The following is a 24,424-nucleotide window of genomic DNA, read 5'->3' as shown; positions in this document are numbered from 1 at the left end:
ATTTTAGTTTTTTACTATAGGAATCCCCCCATAGCACTAGATATTGCTATTTTTACACCTTAATGTCTTTAAAACAGCTGAACAGATTTACACCAAATCACGCTTTCCAAGTAAGCATCTATTTTTCTGTCAAATCAGGTGTAATGTAGATTTTCCTAGTAATTTATCACGGAAAGTCTTAATTTTATTAAAGACACGGAGGCGAGTATTATGCTTCTCGATCTTGCGTTATTTTAAATAGCAGCAGTCAAGAAAACTACATTTCCCATGAGGCTGAAGGAAGAGGCAGCCAATGGGAAAGAAAAACGTATCGGCATTGGTACCAATAGAAACACTTGAACATGGTATAAACATTACACTTGACTGCGACCAGCCCTCTTTCTTGATGCGCGAAGGCTAGTCTGTGTGAGAAAATAACGGAATAATAGAAACAACTATGGCAACCGCCAAAATTAGAGAGCAAAGTTCTTGGCAAAAGTTCATCTAAGACTTGAGGAGCGGGAAAAACCAGGAAGATGAGTGGAGCTTGTGATGATCCGGAGGCAGAAGGTTGATCCAACTTGGTGATGTTGGAGGCTTGTTCCGGTGATCAGGAAGGGTTCTGAGGTTGATTTGTTGTTGCTGTGGGAGGGAAGAATCGACAAAATTAGAGAATCTGAGGTGGGATAATACTCGCCTCCGTGTCTTTAATAAAATTAAGACTTTCCGTCATAAATTACTAGGAAAATCTACATTTTATAGCAAGACCGGAGGCTCTTATTATGCTTTTTTAAAGCATGTTAATTATTATAGAAGTTGCTGTATGAATTTGTTTACAATAAAAAGTTCTGAAAACATAATCATTAGACCAGTCAGCCGATCTCAGAATGTCCTCGAGTCTGGAACCTACCCAAAATGCTTTGGAAGCTATGGCACCCCTGGAGGAGTGAGGGCCGAACACAGATGTGTCTATGCCTGCTAGGGTCATGACCCAACGTACCCATCTGACTAGAGTAGCAGATGATACAGGTTTGTGGGGTTTGCGGAAAGAAATGAGGAGTTGGGATTAGGACGTTCTGAGGTTGGCTGTGCGGTCTTCGTATACTTTGAGACACTGTCCTACGCATAATTTGGGTTGGTTGGGGAAATAAGGGTAAAACACTGAGCGTATATTTGTTTTGGTACATTTGTTAATAGTAAATAAAACACCTGTAGGGGAAAATTGTCGGGATGAAATATCTAGTGCTTTGACATCTGATAGACGTTTAATGGAGACTAAACAAAGTAACATTGTTAGTTTGGCTGAAAGCATTTTCAGAGAAAGATCTGCATTGTCCTGCCAAGAAATAAATAAGTTTAAGACAACATTGACATCCCATAGTCTGAAGTATTTGGGTAACGAAGGAAAAGAAAATTTTACTCCCTTAAGAAGACGGCATATCAAAGGATGTTCTCCAATCGGTTTTCCGTTAATGTGAGAGTGTTGAAGGGAAATAGCTGATCTATAAAGGTTAATTGTCTAGTAAGACTTACCTGTGCCAGCTTGCACAGCAAGGAAATTTATAATATAATTTAGATCGGTTAAAAAGGGATCGATATTCCTTCCCAGACACCAGCTTGACCAAAGAGACCAAGCGGAGTTGTATGCCTTTCTAGTGCCGAGAGCCCATGCGTTGTTAATGAAGTCTGAAGCTTCTGTCGAAATTGGGATGGGAGGTTGGGGATACCTGAATCCTTCCAGGCCGATAGGGAGAGAGTATTGTTGAGGATGAGAGGATGAGGAAAGCCGGTGGGATTCCGAAGGAGGGAAGGAAAAACTGGAAGGAGAACTGGAAAATCGATAGTTAGTTCGAGGAGAGGGGGAAACCACACTTGTGATTGCCAAAATGGAGCTATTAGGATTAGAGAGGCTTTTTGGCGCCTGACCTGGGCGAGCACTCTGGTAATCATTAGGAATGGGGGAAAGGCGTAATTGAGCGTGGATGACCAGTCCTGGAGGAAAGCGTCGGAAGCGAGGGCCGAAGGATCCGGGCGCCAACTGAAAAACAGAGGGAGTTGTGTATTTAGGTGGGACGCAAATAGGTCTATTTTGAAGGGACCCCATTTGTAAAGGAGAGATTGGAAGACTGAGGGGTGAAGTTTCCAGTCGCTGGAATCTCTGAGGTAACAAGAGTGCCAGTCTGCGACATCGTTGAGGGAACCGGGGAGATATTCTGCTAACAGGGAAATTTTGTTGTGGAGACAATATTCCCAGAGACTTTTTGCCAGATCTGCTAGAGGTTTTGATCTGGTGCCCCCTAAGTGGTTTATGTAGCGGACAGCTGACACATTGTCCATACGGAGGAGGATGGTACACTGGACTCTGTTTTTTGCGAGGCTTTTGATTGCAAAGGAGCCCGCAAGCATCTCTAAATAGTTGATATGCAATTTGGACTCCTCTGAAGACCAGAAACTTCCAGTCGAGATTGCGCCACATCGTGCGCCCCAGCCCGTCAGACTTGCATCTGATTCTAACACAAGATCTGGGGCTGACGGAAATATAGTCTTGCCGTTCCAGGCATCTAAATGGTCTATCCACCATTGAAGCTCTAGACGGGACTCTTGGTTGAGATTGATGGACTCTGAATAGGAGAGACCTCATCTGAGATGTCGGATTTTTAGCCTTTGGAGTGCCCGATAATGAAGGGGGCCGGGAAAGATGGCTTGTATTGAGGAGGCGAGGAGGCCTACAACTCTGGCTAGGGATCTGAGAGAGATTTGAGAACTCCGGAGCAGTTTCAGGATCTCTGATTTTGTGGATTTTACCTTTTGTTGTGGGAGTTGGAGAACAGCTGTGGAGGAATTGATTATGAAACCCAGAAATTCTATCCTTTTTGAAGGAATAGACATAGATTTTTCTTTGTTGACGAGAAAGCCCAATTGGGATAAGAGGGAGCAAGTTATTTGTAAGTGACGTTGCAGGGAGTGACGGTCCTGGTGCATTAGCAGGGTGTCGTCTAGGTAAATGAGCAATCTGACTCCCAGAGACCTGAGGTGGGTCGTGATTGGTTTCATTATTTTTGTGAAGCACCAAGGTGCAGAAGTGAGGCCGAACGGAAGGGAGGAGGAATGGTAAGTTTGTCCCTGCTATTGGAATTGGAGGAATTTTCTGTGAGACACGTGTATAGGGACGGATAAGTATGCGTCTTGAAGATCTAGACAGACCATGTAGTCTTGAGGGAGAAGGATATCTCTTAAATGAATAATGGTTTCCATTTTGAAATGTCTGTATACGACAAATCGATTGAAATTTCTTAAGTTGATGACTGGTCTCGGTTTTTTGTTTTTCTTTTGGACTAGGAAGAGGGTACTGAGGAAACCGGAAGGATCTGGGCGGGAAATCTGAATGGCTTGTTTGAGAAGAAGTGACTGGATTTCTGATGAGATTAGGGATGACATTTCTGAGGAGAAGAAGAGGGGGGGAGGAAGGGATCGTTGATGTGGGACTTAGTAGAGTTCTATGGTGTAACCTTGAACTGTGTTGAGTATCCATGGATCTGAAGTGATACTTTTCCATTTTTCTATGAAATGACGAAGGCGGCCGCCTACAGGAGGAAGACCATAATTGGGGCTTACCTTGTTGGTAATTGAATCTGGAGCCGCGATGTCCACGACCACGGTAGCCTCTGCCGCATTGGGGATAGAATTGAGGTTTGTAGGGTTGTGAATCGTAATTGGAGTTGTAGGTATTGTAGGCATTGAAGGAGCCTCTAGATCCTTGTGATCGGGCGGAACGGCCGGTAAAGCGGCTCCTGCCTGTACCGGCCTTGCCAAAAACCAGTTGGTGAAACACTTTTTTGATTGATTGTTGTGCCTTGTCTATAGAGGCAAAAGTGGAAACAAACTTTCCTAGGTCTTTTATGAATTAATCCCCGAAGAGGAGACCATCTGCTTTGATTCCAGGGTCAATGAAAGCTAGATTGGCCAATTTAGGGTCTAATTTGAGCAGAAGACCTTTCCGTCTTTCATGGATAATGGCCGAATTGGCGTTGCCTAAGAGGCAAAAGGCTCTTTGGATCCACAAAGATAACTCCGCAGGATCAATGTCCATATTTTCTGATTTGGCTGATTCGGCCATGTCGAAGATTCTGGCCAAAGGACCGACCAGGTCCAAAAGTTTGTCCTGGCAGTTGCACCAGGCTTTATCGACGCCTTTATGGGGGTCTTTGCCAAATTTAGAAAAGAAGGTAAGGAGGGATTCATCAATAGACGGGGTAGAGGTAATATTAGAAGAAAGGGAAGGTCTAGGGCATTCTGATCTTAGTTTGGACCTAGTGGGTTTGTCTAGGGGAAGTCTCAGTCTGGAGGAAATAGAATCAGACACATGAGAGGAGGGTAACCATTCAGTAGAGTTGGGATGGTGAAGGAAAGAAGGATTGAACATGGGGTTACCGTCTGGGTCCAGAATGTGTTTGGCTGTAAAGGGGTTTGTGGTCAAATCAAATTTTGTTTTCTTGGGGGGAGGAGGATTGAGACTGGGAGCCCCATATATCTGGGTCGTCATCTGGATCGTCTAAGTCACCCATGTCGTCATCTGTGTCTGAGATATGGGAAATAATAATTTTTTGTGGCGTAGCAGAGATATGTTTAGTTTTTTCAGAGCATTTTAGTTTGGGTTTCCCCTCCTTGGAAGGAGGCCTTGGAGGAGACTTGTCCTCAATCTGGGGTGAAGAAGTTTCACCAGTCAAGCTAGCGCCATCTGGGGTGACTGTGTTAGGGTTTTTTTGTGTAGACAAATCCTTAATTTTTCTTTTTCTACATTCCCCCGCAGAATGGGCCAGTAAGGATTTGGAAACCATATCCTGTATAGAGGATTGAAGGTTTTTTGTGAATTTTCCCATTGAATTATTAATGGCTTTTGCCACAGAATCACTGATAAAATTATCAAGGTCTTGGTTAAAAGATTCATCTTCATTATGAGAATTGTCAGTCATATTGTCGAAAACTGGGAGGGAAAGGGTTAAGGAGAAGTTATGGAGGGCAAGGCCTGGGAGAACACGCCCACGGGCGCGTTACCGGTGTAAGGAGGTCGGTCGTATGATTGGAGTCGGGCAGAGGAGCTGGTTTCAAGGCGGCCGGTAAAAGCGAGGTATTTTTTCCTACACGCGGTCGTCTGGAGAGAGGCGAAGGCTCTGTGAGGGGAAAAACGGTCGTTGGAATGTTCGCGTTCCTTGAAAGGCCGGCGCGAGGGGGGGTGGGGCGGGACAGATAAGTCAGAGAGGAGCGAGTCTTCGCAATAAAACACAGCGGCGCGGCAGCGGAGCAGCGTTAGAGTAATAGTTCATGCAAATAAAAACTATTTAAATAAACGCGCACACATAAGTAAAAGTGAAGACATTTAGAACACTTATCTTGACTGCGAGCAACAAGAAAGAGGGCTGGTCGCAGTCAAGTGTAATGTTTATACCGTGTTCAAGTGTTTCAATTGGTACCAATGCCGATACGTTTTTCTTTCCCGTTGGCTGCCTCTTCCTTCAGCCTCATGGGAAATGTAGTTTTCTTGACTGGTGCTATTTAAAATAAAGCAAGATCGAGAAGCATAATAAGAGCCTCCGGTCTTGCCATAAAATTCTGTTCAGCTGTCTTTTCTGTATCATTGTCTTTTTTCCTAAATGGAAAAAAGTTTTTTTGGGATTCCCCCAGCACCCTCATTTTTCTCGACCCCCACTTGATGGATCCTTCCATAACATTCCAGGAAGGAGTTAAGGTGGATGAACTTTTTTACAGAAAGTATCATGAAGATTCGTAAAACGATGCTAAATGTATTAGCAAAATAAAAAAACCTCTTCCTATGGAAACCATGGAATCTCTGACTCATTTATAGCTACACAGTGGTATATATTATATACTTTATATAGTGTTCTTTTTATATTTTTTTGTTGCTTGGCATCATTTCCAGGGATCTAACTGAGACTTCTCGGGGGCACGTCTCCTAGAAATTATTTTCCCACTGATAGATACACGAGACATGCTGATAGAGCGGTCCGTACTAGTGATTTACCGGTACTTTGGACGCTCTTTAGGCCGATGAATCTTTTGACTAAGTGGGACTCTCTGTACTCTATATCGATCAATTTCTTTAAATCAATAATCAATAACGAACATAAGCAATACCTTGATCAACATAACACTTAACAATTAATCCAGAATACATTTCGGCGAACCCTGACCTTTCAGTCAGGAATAACCACACCAGTTTATTCAAAGTTAGTGAATTTTATTTCCCTATATTAACAAAGCTAGCACAATATAGATGTGTCTCAACATCAGATGATAAACATAAATGAACATTGATAGCTGTCCGTAGCGGCGAAACAAGTGCAGTCTATGTAGCATTTGAATCACAAGGCATTCGATAATAGCAATGCAAATCACTAATACGATAATCTGTAATGAACTAATGGCATACATTTAGTCAGCATAACAAGGTCTCAAATTGCATCGTGCAACAAAGGAATCCTCGTCTAACCTCAAATTAGCATCGGCATGTGGGACTTCATGCAAAAACAATTTAGCAACATTAATTTAGAAAAACTCCTAACTAGGGCTCTTATCAAAATCAGCAGTTGGTTACCTAAAGGAAACACAATGCAATTGTACAATTTCCTTTCATATTTACCAATTACGATATCAGCATACAAGGAATTCTTCGTCTCACAGGTACCGTTTCTTCGGTCAGCATGGGTACCGTTTCGATCAGCATGGGACGGGGCAAAGGGGCAGGGGTGGACGGGGCAATTGCCTCACTGCGGCAAAGTAAAACTACTACTTCATGCAAGGGACAAATCAAAGTTAAAGTCTCTAGGGCAAGAATCATTAAAGTCTCTTTCTCTCGATTAGAGAAAGCATCAAAGTCTCTTTCAAAATGGCGTCGCAGCAAAGTGGGCCATAATAGCTGCAATGTCCAAATGTTCGTAATCGCTGGCAAAATGGCTGTAATGGCTGTAATGGCTACCTTCTTCTCGTGCACCTGGTTTAAATAGACAACAGTTCAAATCCAGTAGGGTCTTCCATTGGAGGGTTCATAGGTTAGCTTCAAATTGTCCAATCAAAAACGACAGTTCTCAAGCTTTTACTTAAGCATACATTATCCTTGGAGATGGGTACGCAAGTTGCAACATTTTATACCAATTAACTCACTTTCAGAGCTTCCATTGTCCGCACCTGCAAATCGACCTTGGAGTAAAGAGAAATATGCCAGGCTGGCACGAAACCTTAAGATAAGCATGTGAACGATCTCAGTGGAAAAGTACAGCTTCAAGCAGAAATACACGTTTATTAGCACATTGGAAAAATACGAGCATCCAACCCGTGAGACCAGGCAACTAGGCCTAAGCCTGCACTAAAGTTATGCTAAGCTAAAACATTTCAAACAAGCAAATCGTAGCACACGTTTATGATTATGTCGGATTAGTGCAATTCTAATACACCACGTTATATAAAGCACGCTTATAAATGTTGGCAAACTACTCTGAGGGCACATTTTGTCCCCGTACAATCTTTATTAGTTCGGTTAAAGTCACACATGACTATTTCACACTACGTTTATGCGTTAATAAATGTAAAACCTTCATTTTCTGCTTCATCAATCCCTCCTCTGATGACTACTTGTCATCACACCAAATCATGCCCACAAATTTTATTCCATTAAAATTCTGTCAGTTCCCTTTTCCTTTTAATTCCCCTAGTTTGCGCTTTGTATTCTTCTGCCATTCTTTTCATAATTTTCTCTTCTTTTCTTCTCTTAATTCTTTCCATAATCATTATTATTCCCCTTTTTATTCCCCAAATTCCAAATATGCAAATTATAACTATTAAAATTCCCTCTATTATTTTTAGCAATATTCCATTCCAAATTCCCCCAATCCAATGTCCCACTGAAGCAAGTCCTTTTCCAACCTTCTCCCACACTCCTGGTTCTTTCAATTCCTTCAAATCTGCACTTTCTTTTGTTAAATTAGCAAGCATAGTTTTAATTTTCACAGTATTGTCAGGAATATACGTACAACAGTGTTGTGCACCAAGCATTTTGCAAACGCCACCATCCTTTGCTAAAAGAATGTCTAAAGCAAGCCGGTTTTGAAGAGTCATAGCTCTTTCCGCTGCAAGTTCAGCATCTATCAGGATTATAGCACCTGAAAACTTTGTCAACATGTTATCCACTATAGTAGACAACTTTCTTATTTTGATGGAATTCAACACAACTCCCAATGAAGGAATCATGGCTCCAAATATATCTCCTACCACAGCAGCTGCGGTCTCTCTTTTCTGGATACGATGGGATCCAGATGTCTTTTGAATCATCAATAGGTCATCCAGTTGATAAACCTTTGGGAATACTATACCCAAATAACATCTCCCCCACCATCCCTTTGGAAGACGATATTAGGCATTATACCCACAAATGTAATATACACCTGGAATGACAGGGTCAAGTCCGTCCATCATGAATGTCCATTTGGCCCTAAAGATAAACATATGTTTACACTCACTTGCTCCTACAAAAATGTTGTCATAATAAGATTCACCTCGATATATACAAAATTTCCCTACATGCCAAGCATCTAAAGCTATTTTCCCTTGTGTCTTTATTGCGGCAAAATCATAATTATCTACTGAAGTCCTCTTATGTAGCTCTTTTTCTAATTTCGCCTTCATTTGTGCCCTTCTATCATCTGTGCGATCTAAAAAGCTTATTTCTACTGCAGAGAGCGAGCAGGTGAGATTTTCCCTATGAGCGTGAGCCGTTTCAAAAGGTTGCATTGGCTCGAAAAATTCCCTCATTATTTTTGCATCCCAATCTTTAGCAATCTGGCTTAGCTGCGCTATTATAGGAACATATGCAAAGGTAACATCATAATTTGAGTAAAAATACTGTATGTTAGTTTGACCATAAAACCTAGACATTACTATACTACATGTAATCCCGTATGTAAGAGGCATGTGGTGATATGTCACCCCTTCCTTCACTGATGTCGGTATCTGTGTACACACATAACAATCTTTTGCATCCATAGTCTCAACATATTCTGTTAGCAAGCGATAGAAAACATTATACGAAAGTTCTTTCTTATCATGCAAGAGTCTCTCATCTAATTCTAATCTTTTCCGTGCAGTTAGTTCAGTGACAGTAACAGGAGCAAAGGTAGAAGCATCAATTTTCTCATTCTCACCCTTTCCATGTATTCCAAGCACAATTGCCATTATTATTAGTACACATGCAATTATCAAGCCTATACACACATATTTACAATATTTCTTTCTATTGTTTTGCGTCATGATCTGTATAGAATCAGAGAGCTGGAAGCACCTGTAAAAGAAACTATTTAGCAATTCAGTTACAAAGCTGAGCGAGCGCAATGTTCACACCGTCTTCTTCAAAAGGCCAGTCACTTATCGGTTAGCAGCATTTGTCTCAATTCGGCAATAACTCAGTCTTTATCGGTCTAGCAAATGTCCCATCCGGTTTAGCAATATGTCTCAGCTGGTTGTTTGTATCACGTTAGATTGTAGCAAGCAATATCATTTATTACCCTTTCAATCGACAGAGTCCATAAAACTTTTCTTTTCTATTGGTATCTCTTCTTCTTCTTCGTTCTCGATGCTTAGAGATACAAACTCGTCAGTCCAATCGTCATTGACTACATATGCCCATTCAGGACCGGAATACCTTCTGTTCGGTATCCTTTTCCTTTTCAATTTTGCCTCTCTTTTCGATTCTGCCTCGCTGGTACTTTCCTCTTTGGCCAAATCCTTTTCTTCACTTGAGGATTGTTCCACAACAGTCACTTCCTTTCTTTTCTCTTTCACTTTTGGCCTTTCTCCGTCGTTCAAACTTTCTTTAGCCCTTTCTTTTATTGGTGATATACTTAGTCTCCTCTTTGCACCATGTCCATTTGATGGACCTGCGATCTTTTCTGTGGAAGCTTGAACTGTTTCGTTCTGTTCTGCCTTGTCCCCTCCTTCTGGGGAATCAATCACGTTCTCCTTTTCTTTTTCTCTATCGTCTGCTTCTGGGAAAGCCCTCCTCTGATCAGGCTCTCCTGCTTTTTCACCTTTTTCGAGCCCTTCGTCACCGTTACTTTCGTCAGGCTCTTTATCACTCTCAGCTGCTTCAGGTTCTTTGTCACCTTCAGCTGCTTCAGGCTCTTTGCTACCCTCAGCTGCTTCAGGCTCTTTGTCACCTTCAGCTGCTTCGTCACTGTCTGAACTTTCTCCTTGGTCTCCCCCAAGCGAGTTGGTCTCTTCGTCCTCAGAGAATATCTCTCTCTCTCCCGTTTCTGCCTGTTCGCTTTCAGTTCGGTTTTGCTCTGTCTCAGCACTCAACACTGCTTTGTCAGGCACTGGTAGTTTCAGCGCTTCAACTTCCTCATCTGTGGGACACAACACCTTCTTTGTGTGACTGGCGTGAATCCAGTTGGGAACCCCCGCACACTTCACAGCAGTAGTTGTCGTCAGGATCACTTGGAAAGGGCCTTTCCAACGGGGTTCCAGACACGACTTCCTCACGTGCTTCTTTACCACGACCCAGTCACCTGCTTTCAGTGCGTGTCCTGGACCTTGAATCGGTGGCAAGGTGGTCGCTTCCACCTGGTGAGAGAAAGAGCGAACCACGTCAGCTAGACCCTTGCAGTAGTCTAACACCATATCATCTGTAATATTCAAAAGCGCGTTTGCGGGAACTGCAGGAAGTCTCATAGCCCTGCCCATGAGAATTTCGTGCGGAGACAATCCAGTCTTTCTATCAGGGGTGTTTCTCATTGACATTAACACCAAGGGCAATGCGTCAGGCCATTTCAAATTTGTCGATGCACATATTTTCGCCATTCTTGATTTCAGTGTACCATTCATTTGCTCCACCAGTCCTGAGGCTTCAGGGCGATAGCTACAATGTAGTTTTTGCTCAATGTTCAGCGCTTCGCAGAGTAACTTTATCACCTCGTTATTGAAGTGACTTCCCCTATCTGATTCTAAAGAGATCGGGAATCCGAAACGTGGTATCAACTCCCTCAACAATAGCTTTGCAACTGTAAGGCTGTCGTTTCTACGTGTGGGGTATGCCTCAATCCAGTGACTAAAAATGCACACAATCACCAACACATATTTCAGACCTCCATGCACAGGCATCTCAATGAAGTCCATCTGCATACGACTAAAAGGCCCGCTTGCCCTACCAATGTGGCTCGAGTTCACATCTGTTCCCTTTCCTGGGTTCATCTGCTGGCAAGTGACACATCGATGGCAAACTGCTTCTGCAGCTTGACGAAATCTGGGGTTAAACCAATCAGTTTTGAACAATCTTATCATGGCATCTCTCCCTAGGTGAGCCTGCCCATGATATAACCGCGCAAGCTGTGATAAGAGACTGTTTGGCAAAACAAATTTTCCCTCATTTGAAACCCATAACTCGTCTGGTCTCTTTATACATTGTGATTTAATCCAGGAATCTCTTTCATCCTCCCTGACATTATTTTGTAATGCTTTTAATTCATCTATTGTATCTACGACCTTCAAGGCAAATGCTTCAGCTGGTTCTAGTTCTGGCTCACTTATTGAATTCCATTCGTCCCTGAGTAATATACAGTTCAAGGCACAAAATCTCGCGACTTGATCCGCATATGCATTTCCCAGAGAAACATAGTCCTGTCCTTTCGTATGAGCACTACACTTTACCACTGCAACTTCGGCTGGCACTTGAATGGCGTGTAACAATTCCCTTATCCTCTCCCCGTTCTTCACTGGGGATCCTGAAGAAGTCAGGAAACCTCTCTGTGACCATAGTTGTCCAAAGTCATGCACAATCCCAAACCCGTACTGACTATCAGTGTAAATGGTGACTTTCATCAATGCAGACAGTTGACATGCTCTGGTAAGGGCTACAAGTTCTGCTACTTGTGCAGAATAGACTCCTTGAAGCCATCCCGCTTCCAAGACACCTGTTACAGTACATACAGCATATCCTGCTTTCAAAATCCCCATCCCGTCTCTTAGACATGAACCATCAACAAAAAGAATTTGGTCATTTTCATCAAGCTTAGTATCCTTAATGTCTGGTCGAGGTTTTGTGCAAAATTCAGTCACCTGAAGGCAGTCATGCTCGACGTCTTCAGCGTTCTCAATTTCAGCATTTTCTCCAGGGAGCAAGGTTGCTGGATTCAACGTAGTGCACCTTTTCAGCTGCACATTCGGTGAGCCCAGAATTATCGTTTCATACCTTGTGAGTCTTGCTCCGGTCATGTGTTGCGTTCGGGAGCGAGTCAAAAGTATCTCAACTGAGTGAGGGACCATGACTGTTACTGGGTGTCCCATCACTATTCCTTCACTCTGAGTGAGGCTGATACCAACTGCTGCTACGGCGCGCAAACACCCTGGGAGTGCTGCTGCGACCGGATCCAAAGTAGCTGAAAAATACGCTACTGGTCTGTTTACGCCACCATGGGCTTGAGTCAAGACAGACAAAGAACATGCATCACGTTCATGACAAAACAATGTGAAAGGCTTTGTGTAGTCAGGCATACCTAAAGCTGGAGCCCTGCACATGCACTCTTTCAATTCAACAAAAGCATCCATCTCATCTCCTTTCAGCTCAATTTGATCCAAAGCATCCTTCTGGGTCAGTTTCAGTAGAGGTTTTGCTAGAGTCGAGAAGTTGGGAATCCACTGGCGACAATAACCCACCATTCCCAAAAACTTCCTCACCTCCCTCCTTGTCTTTGGTTGACTCATTTGAAGTAAACTCGTTATTCTTTCCTTCATTATTGTCCGTGACCCCTTCTCTATCTGGTGACCCAAGTATTTCACTTTCTTCTGACAGAACTGCAATTTGGAAGGAGACACCTTATGTCCATTCCTTCCCAAATGATTCAACAGAGCAATGGTATCGGCGGTGCAGCCACTTTCTGTCTTTGATGCAACCAGTAAGTCATCAATGTACTGTACTAGAGTTGACGAGAATGGCAATTCTAACTCTTCCAAGTCTTTCTTTAGAATCTGATTGAAGATTGACGGTGACTCAGAAAACCCTTGAGGAATTCGACACCAACTGTACACTCTGTCTAGGAATTTGAAACAAAAGAGAAATTGGCTGTCCTCATGAAGAGGCACCGAGAAGAATGCCTGTGACAAATCGATGACTGAGAACCACTCAGCATCGCAAGGGACTTGAAACATTATCACAGCTGGATTTGGTACGACAGGGCAGCACTTGACTATGATGTCATTTATTTTTCTCAAGTCCTGCACAAGTCGGACCTTTCCACTTGGCTTTATTAGTCCCATTATTGGTGAATTACATGGACTGCTTAACACTTCCTTCAGTACCCCCTGTTTTACAAATTCGTCAATAAGTTGAGCAACTTTCATGAGGGTGTCTTGTGCCATGTGGTATTGTGGGGTCTGGGGAAAGATTGCATTGGGCTTTACAGTCACTTTCACTGGTTCCACTCCTTTCATCAATCCCACCTCTTTCCCTGTCATGTCCCACACTTCCTTTCCGACTGTCTCCCGTAATTCGGCTGGAATATCTTCTTCAGTTATCATCGGGAAAAGACAAATCAGAGGATACTCTTCATCTACAGTTTCCATCTCATCCCCCTCTACACTGTCCTCTTCTTCCCCATCACTGCTCGTCTGTATTGTTATTCCTTCGTTCGAACACATGATCGAACAACCCAATTTGCACAATAGGTCTCTCCCTAACAGTGCTATCGGGCTTGAGTCACATACCACAAACTGATGTACCCCTTGATAGTTACCGATGCTGACTGGTACCGGATCTGTTATTGGGTTCGTCAGGTGTCTGTTTGCTACTCCCACCACTTGAACTGTCCTCCCTGAGAGTGGCAAATTTGGTACTTCACTGCTCTTAACAGTTGAACGTGTTGCTCCTGTGTCAACCAGGAATGAGACACGATGACCCATTACTCTTCCCTCTACGTACGGACCCTTTTGATCAACTTCCAAGGATGCTGCAAGCACACAATCTCCTTCTTCTTCTGAGCTTTCACTCTCCCATACATTGTTTATTCCACTCTCACTGTGTAATGGGAACTGTTGTACGGTGCCATTTGTACTCATTACCTGACCCGAGACCTGTGGAGGAACCATCACTTGCTGCTGACTCATTGGTGCCAAAGGTATTTGCATTTGCTGATTAGGTACCATGGGTAACTGCTGTTGCATTGGCTGCATTTGCATCATCTGCATACAGGGCATCTGCATCTGCTGCGGCTGCATAGGTTGTAATCCCTGCAATTGATTTATGGTCTGAAAATTTGGGTTTGGACCTCTCATTTTCGGTCCCCTCATTGTCTGAAATGCATTGACATCATTGTTTTGCTGACCAACACCTGCACCTACACCTGCACCTTCCTGCACCACCATCGGGCACTCGCGTTTCCAATGACCGACAATTCCGCACACGTGACATGGCATCACCTTCTTCATTGCCTGCACACCCGTCACAACAGTGTTCAAATCCGGACCATTATTCACAAAACCTCCTCTGCCTCTGCCTCTGGCCTGTGGCTGAAACGCCATGTTTCCCTGCAACTGCGGCTGCGGTTGCGGTACCTGCTGTTGGAACTCTTGCATCCCTTGCAAACCTTGCAGACCTGTCTGAGCTGCTTTAAGCTGCATCATCATCACCTTCTCTTTCAGCTTTTTCTGTTTCACTTCAATTTCGTCACTACAGTATTTCGCATAATTCAACACCTCATCAATCGGTTTCGACTGCCAGCAAATCAAATGCGACTTTATCATTTGACTTATCTCCGGTCTCAGCCCTTCCACGAATCGAAACACAAAATGAAGCATGTCCTTCGCCTCTATTGTTTCCGTGCCACTATAGTTCTTGAACGCCTTCAACAACCTCTCATAGTAACTATGAATCGATTCTTTAGCCTCTTGGGCAGTTCGATCGATCTTCTGCCAATCCACATTTTTCGCGGCTACCTTCGTCTTCAAATGCTTAATCACCTTGTAGTACAGGCTCATCACCATAGGTGATGGTGCACCCGTCTCCCTGTCTCTTTCTGGTTCACTTGTCGGCCAACCTACAGCTCTCTTGCAATCCTCCCACAAATCTGCTGGAACCACAATCTCAAAGAGAGTGTTCAGGTCTTCCCAGAGACATTTTGCAAGCTTCACAAACCTATCAGTCTGTTGATACCATTCAATCGGCTTCTCTCTCAGTTTGGGAAAATCGTCCGTAAAAGACTGAATATCGCTTCTGTGCCATGGTACATGTATTAATTTTCCCCCTGCTGTCTCCCTCATTGGTAACATAGTTACTGTATCACTACTCTGTGGTCTTTTCTCATTGTGCTCTGTAGTGCTGTCCCTCCTCTTTTCCTTTCTCTTTACCCACCTGCTTTCCCACTTGTCTAAACACCTCCACACTTGTGCACTCTGTAGCAGTTCTCTAAGGTGCGCCTTCATGCCTGCTGACCTCATGTGTTCAAAATCTGTGGCCCCAAAATCCAACCTGTAGCTTCTGCTCAAGTGTTTTGTCTTGTCTATGTCAACCCCGTTTTTGTCAGCTATTTCCTGCAAGCTCTTATGTACCTTGTTCACTTCCTTCGTAATCCTGGGACATAGATACCTCAGCTCTTCTTCCGAGTAGGACTCTAACCTATTCACACCCATGGTCCCTTCCACCAATTCTTGTGCTTCCATGTTCAACCTGACCCTATTCAGATAGTCTTCTCCCTTCCCACTGGCTGAGCTTTGTGTGGAATTCAGACTGTTGAACCACTGTGTCAGCTGTTGCGCATTCACCCCCATCAGTGTAGCGTTCACATCGACTGCCATTGATGGTTGCGGCAACTTTTCAGTGTTCGATGTTAGAGGTATTATCAGGGGGGGGCTCGACCTCACCAGTGTTGACTGAGCACATATGGGACTAAACTCCATCAAGGACCCAGACCCAGTTGGCTGAGCCGCTATCGGAGTTATCCCTGGAGTGTTTTCTATGCACCTCCTTTCTGTCCCGTTCTGCAGCATTGATCCCTGACCGCTCATACCTAAGTTAGGCTGACTGTACAGAGGTACCGGTGGACCTACAGTAATGGGTAGTGATATCGCGTCTGGGTTCTGTCCATTTCCCATGTTCTGAGGCATGTTCATGCCCACACCATGGGTCATCATTGCCGGCATACCCATCTGACTCCCCGTCATTTGAGCATGTGCGTTTCCCCCCTGCATCTGTTTTTGAGGCATCAAAAACTGGGTTGATTCGGCTTGTGTCAATGTTGGGTTGTGACCATTCTGTCCTCCCCTTACGGTTGGATCTAGAATCATTCCTGCACTGTTGTCACTGCTGTAGTACCCTGGGATCTGCGGCTGATAATTTTCTGCTGGTTTCAACATGGGCACATCTGGATATATTCTCCTCACTTGCGGTATCTGCGGGGTGAACAATAAACTCGGGTCCTTAGACCCCGATGATGCTCCTGAACTCTGAGTTTCACTGTTCTGTACCGGTGCCGGAGGGGCAGAACTGGTACTTGGACCTTGTCCATTCTCCGCATAAGGTGGTGGACGGTCGTTCAGCAATTGCATGATTAACTCCTCATCCTCTAACTCCTCTTCTCTTCTCAACTTTTCCTCGTCCTCTCTATCCTTGGAACACCTCCTGTTTGTCTTACAGGTAGCTTTCTTACCTGTCTCCTCTTCTTCCTTAGTAATTGCGGGAAACAGTTTTATCCCCTGCAATACATCTGACCTCCACACCTTCTGTGCATTATCCCACCTAGCATCCGCTAGTGTCTTTTCTACCTTTCTCATCCTGGTCTCAAACTTCTTCTGCTATTGCTGTCTGGCCATTAGTTCCCAAATCGCTAGAGCCTCAAACTGGGCTGGCCTTGGAGGTACCTTCATGTCGTACATCGTGAATCTCAAATTCTCTAGGATCCTTATATTGAATGTCCCATGTATCGGGAACGCTACGCTCCCATGTTTCTCTGTCAGTTTGTGCCATTGTTTTAGCCAAAGACACGGAGCTACCCCCTTCTCTTCCATTACAATGTAAGCTGGTTTACCTTCGGGCGGCGTCTCCTCTCCTACGCTCGCTTTAATGTAAGACTCCCCCTTCATCGCACTCCTAAATGCTTTAAAAAATTTCATTTTTCTCGTCTTTTGTTTCACAAAATATGTAATCAATAGGTGACTTTAATTCCCGGAATACTCTTCGCTTGCCTTTCCCCTTTCAATCGAGCCCCACGGACTGCGTCCAATCCGTGCGCGACCCTTCTCTGCAACCAACCTATCCCAGCGCGGCTCCTAGTGACGTCACACTCACACACACTGCGGCTGACAAAGCCTCGCGGCTAGTCCTCCTTCACTTAGCTCCTCTCGTAACAACTTCTTGCATGTATCGCGAGCTACCAAAAAAATAAAACAGATCTGTCGGTTTACTACAGGAAGGGTAACGCAATCGCTTCAGGACCTTAGGGATTTTTCACTAGCCTCGGCAGTTATTCCATCTTTCTCGGTCCCCACGTTCGCAAGCAAATCTGACCCGCAGACCTACTCTCAACTTGTCAATGATCTATTCTAGTGCACTTAGAATCTTGTCAAAGCCCGAAGTCGAAGTTTCTTTCACTCCCTTACACACGTACCGACTCGTTGACCACGCCCGATCAACCTACTAAACCGCCCAGACCACAACATAAATCAACATACTCCGGAGTCTCTTGACCTCGCAGGGCCCGCCTTAACAACAACAACCACGTGGACCTTTTTATGCACGAAGCGCCACACGCACATGAAGTTCGACGACTTCCCTACTCTCACCCTCGGAGTCGCACCTCCGCTATTTCTATGAAGTTCGACGACTTCTCTACTTCTACACTCGGAGTCGCACCTTCGCTATCCTCTAAAAGAAAAAATCCTCGCAACCTTTTCACACACCCTGCGGCAATAAGCTGTGCAAGCGCAAAACCCTAACTTCACTCATACCATCACTAGTACCACCAACGCGATTCCACATCTCCTTTCTCTCCATTCGCAAGCTCCGAGATCCCGGGAAAGTCGCGGTGGACCTAGCCCATCATCATTCTGTCAATCTGTTTTATCCAAGAAAAATCTAATTCAACTTCTCGAATGGGGTCTCAAAATGCGTAACCGTTGATTCAACACCATGTACTCTCAGAGTACAGGGTTCCAAAAGACGAAACCGTCCTCTGCTACCATCTACTGATAGAGCGGTCCGTACTAGTGATTTACCGGTACTTTGGACGCTCTTTAGGCCGATGAATCTTTTGACTAAGTGGGACTCTCTGTACTCTATATCGATCAATTTCTTTAAATCAATAATCAATAACGAACATAAGCAATACCTTGATCAACATAACACTTAACAATTAATCCAGAATACATTTCGGCGAACCCTGACCTTTCAGTCAGGAATAACCACACCAGTTTATTCAAAGTTAGTGAATTTTATTTCCCTATATTAACAAAGCTAGCACAATATAGATGTGTCTCAACATCAGATGATAAACATAAATGAACATTAATAGCTGTCCGTAGCGGCGAAACAAGTGCAGTCTATGTAGCATTTGAATCACAAGGCATTCGATAATAGCAATGCAAATCACTAATACGATAATCTGTAATGAACTAATGGCATACATTTAGTCAGCATAACAAGGTCTCAAATTGCATCGTGCAACAAAGGAATCCTCGTCTAACCTCAAATTAGCATCGGCATGTGGGACTTCATGCAAAAACAATTTAGCAACATTAATTTAGAAAAACTCCTAACTAGGGCTCTTATCAAAATCAGCGGTTGGTTACCTAAAGGAAACACAATGCAATTGTACAATTTCCTTTCATATTTACCAATTACGATATCAGCATACAAGGAAGTCTTCGTCTCACAGGTACCGTTTCTTCGGTCAGCATGGGTACCGTTTCGATCAGCATGGGACGGGGCAAAGGGGCAAGGGTGGACGGGGCAATTGCCTCACGGCGGCAAAGTAAAACTACTACTTCATGCAAGGGACAAATCAAAGTTAAAGTCTCTAGGGCAAGAATCATTAAAGTCTCTTTCTCTCGATTAGAGAAAGCATCAAAGTCTCTTTCAAAATGGCGTCGCAGCAAAGTGGGCCATAATAGCTGCAATGTCCAAATGTTCGTAATCGCTGGCAAAATGGCTGTAATGGCTGTAATGGCTGTAATGGCTACCTTCTTCTCGTGCACCTGGTTTAAATAGACAACAGTTCAAATCCAGTAGGGTCTTCCATTGGAGGGTTCATAGGTTAGCTTCAAATTGTCCAATCAAAAACGACAGTTCTCAAGCTTTTACTTAAGTATACATTATCCTTGGAGATGGGTACGCAAGTTGCAACATTTTATACCAATTAACTCACTTTCAGAGCTTCCATTGTCCGCACCTGCAAATCGACCTTGGAGTAAAGAGAAATATGCCAGGCTGGCACGAAACCTTAAGATAAGCATGTGAACGATCTCAGTGGAAAAGTACAGCTTCAAGCAGAAATACACGTTTATTAGCACATTGGAAAAATACGAGCATCCAACCCGTGAGACCAGGCAACTAGGCCGAAGCCTGCACTAAAGTTATGCTAAGCTAAAACATTTCAAACAAGCAAATCGTAGCACACGTTTATGATTATGTCGGATTAGTGCAATTCTAATACACCACGTTATATAAAGCACGCTTATAAATGTTGGCAAACTACTCTGAGGGCACATTTTGTCCCCATACAATCTTTATTAGTTCGGTTAAAGTCACACATGATTATTTCACACTACGTTTATGCGTTAATAAATGTAAAACCTTCATTTTCTGCTTCATCAATGCCGAGAAGTCAGTTAGATCTTGGAAGGGAGGGAGATTTGCCCTGGCCATACTTTCTTGCTTAGTAATCGCTGGTAAACTGCTGAGATGTCCTATTTTGTCCTTTCTCACCCTCCCTTCCCTTCCTTCCCTTAGTAATGAGGCTTCCTGATGTTTTTGCCTGTTGTTTTCTTTGTAAAGCACAGTAATTACAATTAGTAAAGAATGGGTTTACACGCACGTAAAGGAGATTGGCTCAACTGGCTTCCTGGGCTGCCAGGATTCCCACTTTCTGCACAATACACGTTTGCATTTCCATTGGTTTCCCAGAGTTTCCTCAATGCCAATGAATCATCAATATGATTCACGATATTTGACTGCAGTGATGCTAAGTTAACAGATGGGGATACAGCACACATTTGAAACAGAGTTGTTAACTCACTGCTTTGTAACAGTGTTGTTTCAACAAAACTCAATAGGGTAGATGTTTTTTGTATTTACTCTGTGTAAATAAATGAACCTTTGTATTTCCCCCACATTGTTGTAAAGCGCACTAACATCGCTTGGAATAATGTCACGCTAAGCTTTGATTAGCATTTGTGCAACTCATCATAAACCACCATAGTAAAGGAGTTGAGGAGATCCACTCACCCGGGTGTCCCAAGTGTCTGTCTATGCACATCACAGCTGCAAAAACATGGCATGTTGTGCCTGCTGGTCCATTAATTTAACTACTGCACGCATTCCTACACATAATAGGTCCGCTCCTATTGGAAGGAATTGGGTCTGACATCGTTTTCTTTAGCTTTGAGCAAGAGAGGAAAAAATAACAAGCACCGACCCCCTCCATTAGGTCTGGCTGTTTGTTAGGGGAATTCTTTGGAAATAGTTGTGAGTCTCTGCGGTGTCCCCAGCTGTCCTAGAAATCTCATAATAAAGCAACATCCTGGGATGCAACTATATAGAAGCTGGGAATACGGCCTCTGCGCCAAACACGCTACATCATCAGAGTTGATGGTACTGTTATAAGTAGTGAACCTAGAAGATATTCACAGCAACAAATGCACAGGAGATTCTTTTTACAAAGGGCCACTATTTTCCTTGCCGTTTTAGGCCTCGCCTGGACAGTGAATGCTCTGTTCATGCAAGACATTTTGTGGACTTTCAGTTTACCATTAGTTAGCTTCCACTTTGCTCTCATTTGCTTCATTCCAGTCTGTGACAGCATGCCCACGTTGTGTCGTCTTCTTATTTTTGGCCCTCCCCTGGAGCATGGACAGAGTACTTGTGTCATTCTACTGTTTCTGTTTTTGGAGCTTGTTTTGTGTGTTCAAGCACTCCAAATGAGAACTTGTGTTTTCAGGTCATGTTTGTTCATATAGCTAGTGCATTTTGAACAAAATAAATCTGTAAATGCAACAACAAGTTATCATGACAGCCAAGTGAAACCAATGAATGCCCAAAGGTGATTAGTGAATAGCACTGTGTCTTTATGGCAGGCTGATATTCAAACAGCAACACTTCCTAAGCAAATACCTACTCAGAAATCAAAATGTAATTGTGTCATCAAAGTAGGTACATCTAAGAACACACACTACGTATCAATTACTGAATGCTGCATCTAACAATAGGATGAGTTGGGGACTCACCACTAAAACATAATGGAAACACAAATGAACAATATAAACATTGTTTGAGTGCCATGGCCTTGATGGACAGCCCATCCACGCAATGGCAAACCATGAAAAATCATGTGAAAACGAAAGGAGTTGATTCAAAGCCCACTCTTTCTTATACGTAGATATATTGTCCAACATTAATACCTTGTCTTAAATATTGTTTGCAAAAATATTGTTATTTGGGTGTAGATTTTGTTTTATTAAATTCAATGGTCCATATTTTTGAAAACTATATTTATGACACAATATTTATGTCAAGTGATATTCTCAAATTTGTATAATGGTACCACATTCTTCCTGTACTTTCTCTTATTGCACAGTTTTGGAGAATTGATAACTTTGGCCCAGATGTACGAAGCTTTTCACCGGTCGCAAATGGCTCATCAGGCTGCTTGCAACCGGTAAAATGCCTTTTGGCATGTAGGAACCCTATTTTGTGACTCAGTAACCTATTACCTATTCGCAAAATAGGGTTTGAGACTCACTATTAGATAGGGGCGAGCCAAGGGCATCCCTTCCTGATAGTGAGTTGCTCTGGTATGTAGGAATGTTTTCCGACCAAGAATGCAGTCACAAATCATTTGCTGATTACCACCAACCTCAAGTTGGTAGTAACCATTTTCAAACAGGAAGGGATCCCCAAGGGACCCCTACGTGAATGTGGGTGCAAACATTTTTTAGGAGCAATGAAGAGAAAACTTTTAATTTTTCTTTTTATAATGCAACCCGTTTTTCTTTCAGGAAAACGGTCTGCGCTACAAAAAAAAACTGCTTTATTTAAATAGCAGTCGCAGACATGGTAGTCTGCTGACCCCAGCAGGTCACCATCCCTGTGATTGCGGCCATTCCCAAATGGGTAACAAATTATGACATGCCTCATGAATACAGTATTAATGAGACAGGTCTCTTACGACCCATTTGGGAATCGCAAACAGTAGTAAACACAATGTTGTACTTAGCTGTTTGTGGTGTCCTAATAGTGATTTTTTGCGATTCGCTCTTAGGACATCACAATTAGGAAATCACAAATATCCAGCTACGTACATCTGGCCCTTTGTAGCTAGACCTAAAAAGAAATGGCTCACAGTTTCACAGCCATTTCAAGACGATACACAGAGGCAATCATCAGGCTGATGGCTCAAATACTGGCTTGCCCTAGCAGTCAAGCAATGTGATGTTGAACCCCATTTTCTGTTACAATAGCAAGAAGGCATGCAAGGATTAATCATGGCTGCGAATCGCACCTCTCTCCTAGCAACCACCCACCAGTTTTCAAAATAAACCCTCTCTCTGGCATTCTCTTCAAATGTTGCCATTCCTTTCCACCACTTTATTTTTTTTCGCAGTTAGGTTTTTACAGTGAGTTTTCTACCTCAGTTTCCCCTTTGAGGTAGTTCTCAATTTTTCTTAAGCTGAGATAGGTAAGACCTGTCCAGCATTTTTCATTAAAGCATAAAGCTCATCTCCCAGGCATTCTCTCCATAAATGAGCCTAATGGCTTATCCTGTACAACATGCATCACTACTGCGCAGCCGCCAGCTGCACCCCTGGTGAGACCTTTGACTTTGTATCATATGTATGTATATACATGGTATTTCAATAGCATGAACATAGCCAAAAGAGAGCGGAGGGTTGTATAGGTCAAAGACAAGCAGAGTCAACAAGTGATAGGAGAGGTAGCTGGTTTGTGGGTGATTAACACATTGTATTGCCATGTTGTTTAAATAGGTGCATATTCATCTCTTTCCTAAATTGAAGCCACATTGAGGTGGTTACAATGGATATGGGGATGTTATTCCAAATCCTGTGTGCACAGATTGTTACACTTCTTAATTGTAATAGTAATTGTATTTATATAGCCCTCACTAACCATGATGAGGCTTCAAAGCGCTTTTTGGCAAGTAGCACGTTGTTCTGCAACCCAGAAAGGATTAGCGGTGGATTTGTATAGGGAAATATGAGTTAATTTCAGCGGTGGACATATGAGTCTGTTAGTTGGGTTGAATAGGATAATGGAGAGATGGAAAAGCGAAGACATTAGAAAGGGTTGCTTGGGAGATCATAGTAGTAAAATGAGGTTTGGGGTGATCCAAGGAGGGATAATGGAGGGAAGAATCTAGAAAGGGTTATTTTTGCAATCATAGTAATAGAATGAGGTTTGGGATGAGTCAGAGAGTAGAGGTAGTGGATATATTGAAAGAGATATAGGGTGAGACATAGAGTACTGCATTGGAGAGAGTCAAAGGTCTTTTCTCTTCTACAGTAGGAGTAAAGTAATAAATATATAGATACATATATATATAGAGAGAGAGGGTATACATGTATAAGGAAGGTAATATATTGAGATTTATAAAGTGAGACTTTCAAGTATTTAACTCCTTAGCTACTGAGCCTCCCTGCACCCTCTACCCCCCAAGTGCTGAGCCCTTTTGTGGCAATTTGGGGTAGTTCGTGCTTAGGGCCCCCATAACTTTTTTATCACATAAGGTATCCACAGCAAAGCTGTGCCCTTTTTCCAACATCCTGGGTATTCTAAAGTCACCTGAGGTTTGTGGATTTCCCTGGAGGGGACCGGGAAAATAGCCAAAATATAACAATATTTAGAGTTTTCTGAAAAAATAGGAAAAAAGTGCTCCAGATAAAAGTTTCTATTTTTTTCTTCTAAAAATGGCACCCATGAACGGTTTACTGTACTAAAGTCACTGTCTTCCAGCTTTCAGGAACATGCAGAGCTGAATCAAAAAAAGCTAACTTTGTCCCACAGTTTAGGCATTTTTGTAAGAGATAGCCTATTTTGCCTATTTTTCGTGCTCTCAACCTACTTCCAGTTTGTGGTGGAAACCAGTGTGAAACCCATGGTTCATCAGAAAAGCAAAAGATTTCTAAGAAGGAGACAAAATTCCAAAATGAGCAAGGGGTCATATGT

This window comes from Pleurodeles waltl, chromosome 6, assembly GCF_031143425.1.
Source record: "Pleurodeles waltl isolate 20211129_DDA chromosome 6, aPleWal1.hap1.20221129, whole genome shotgun sequence".
NCBI lineage: Eukaryota > Metazoa > Chordata > Amphibia > Caudata > Salamandridae > Pleurodeles > Pleurodeles waltl.
The sequence above is the reverse complement of the archived record's forward strand: the minus strand, read 5'-3'. Positions refer to the sequence as shown.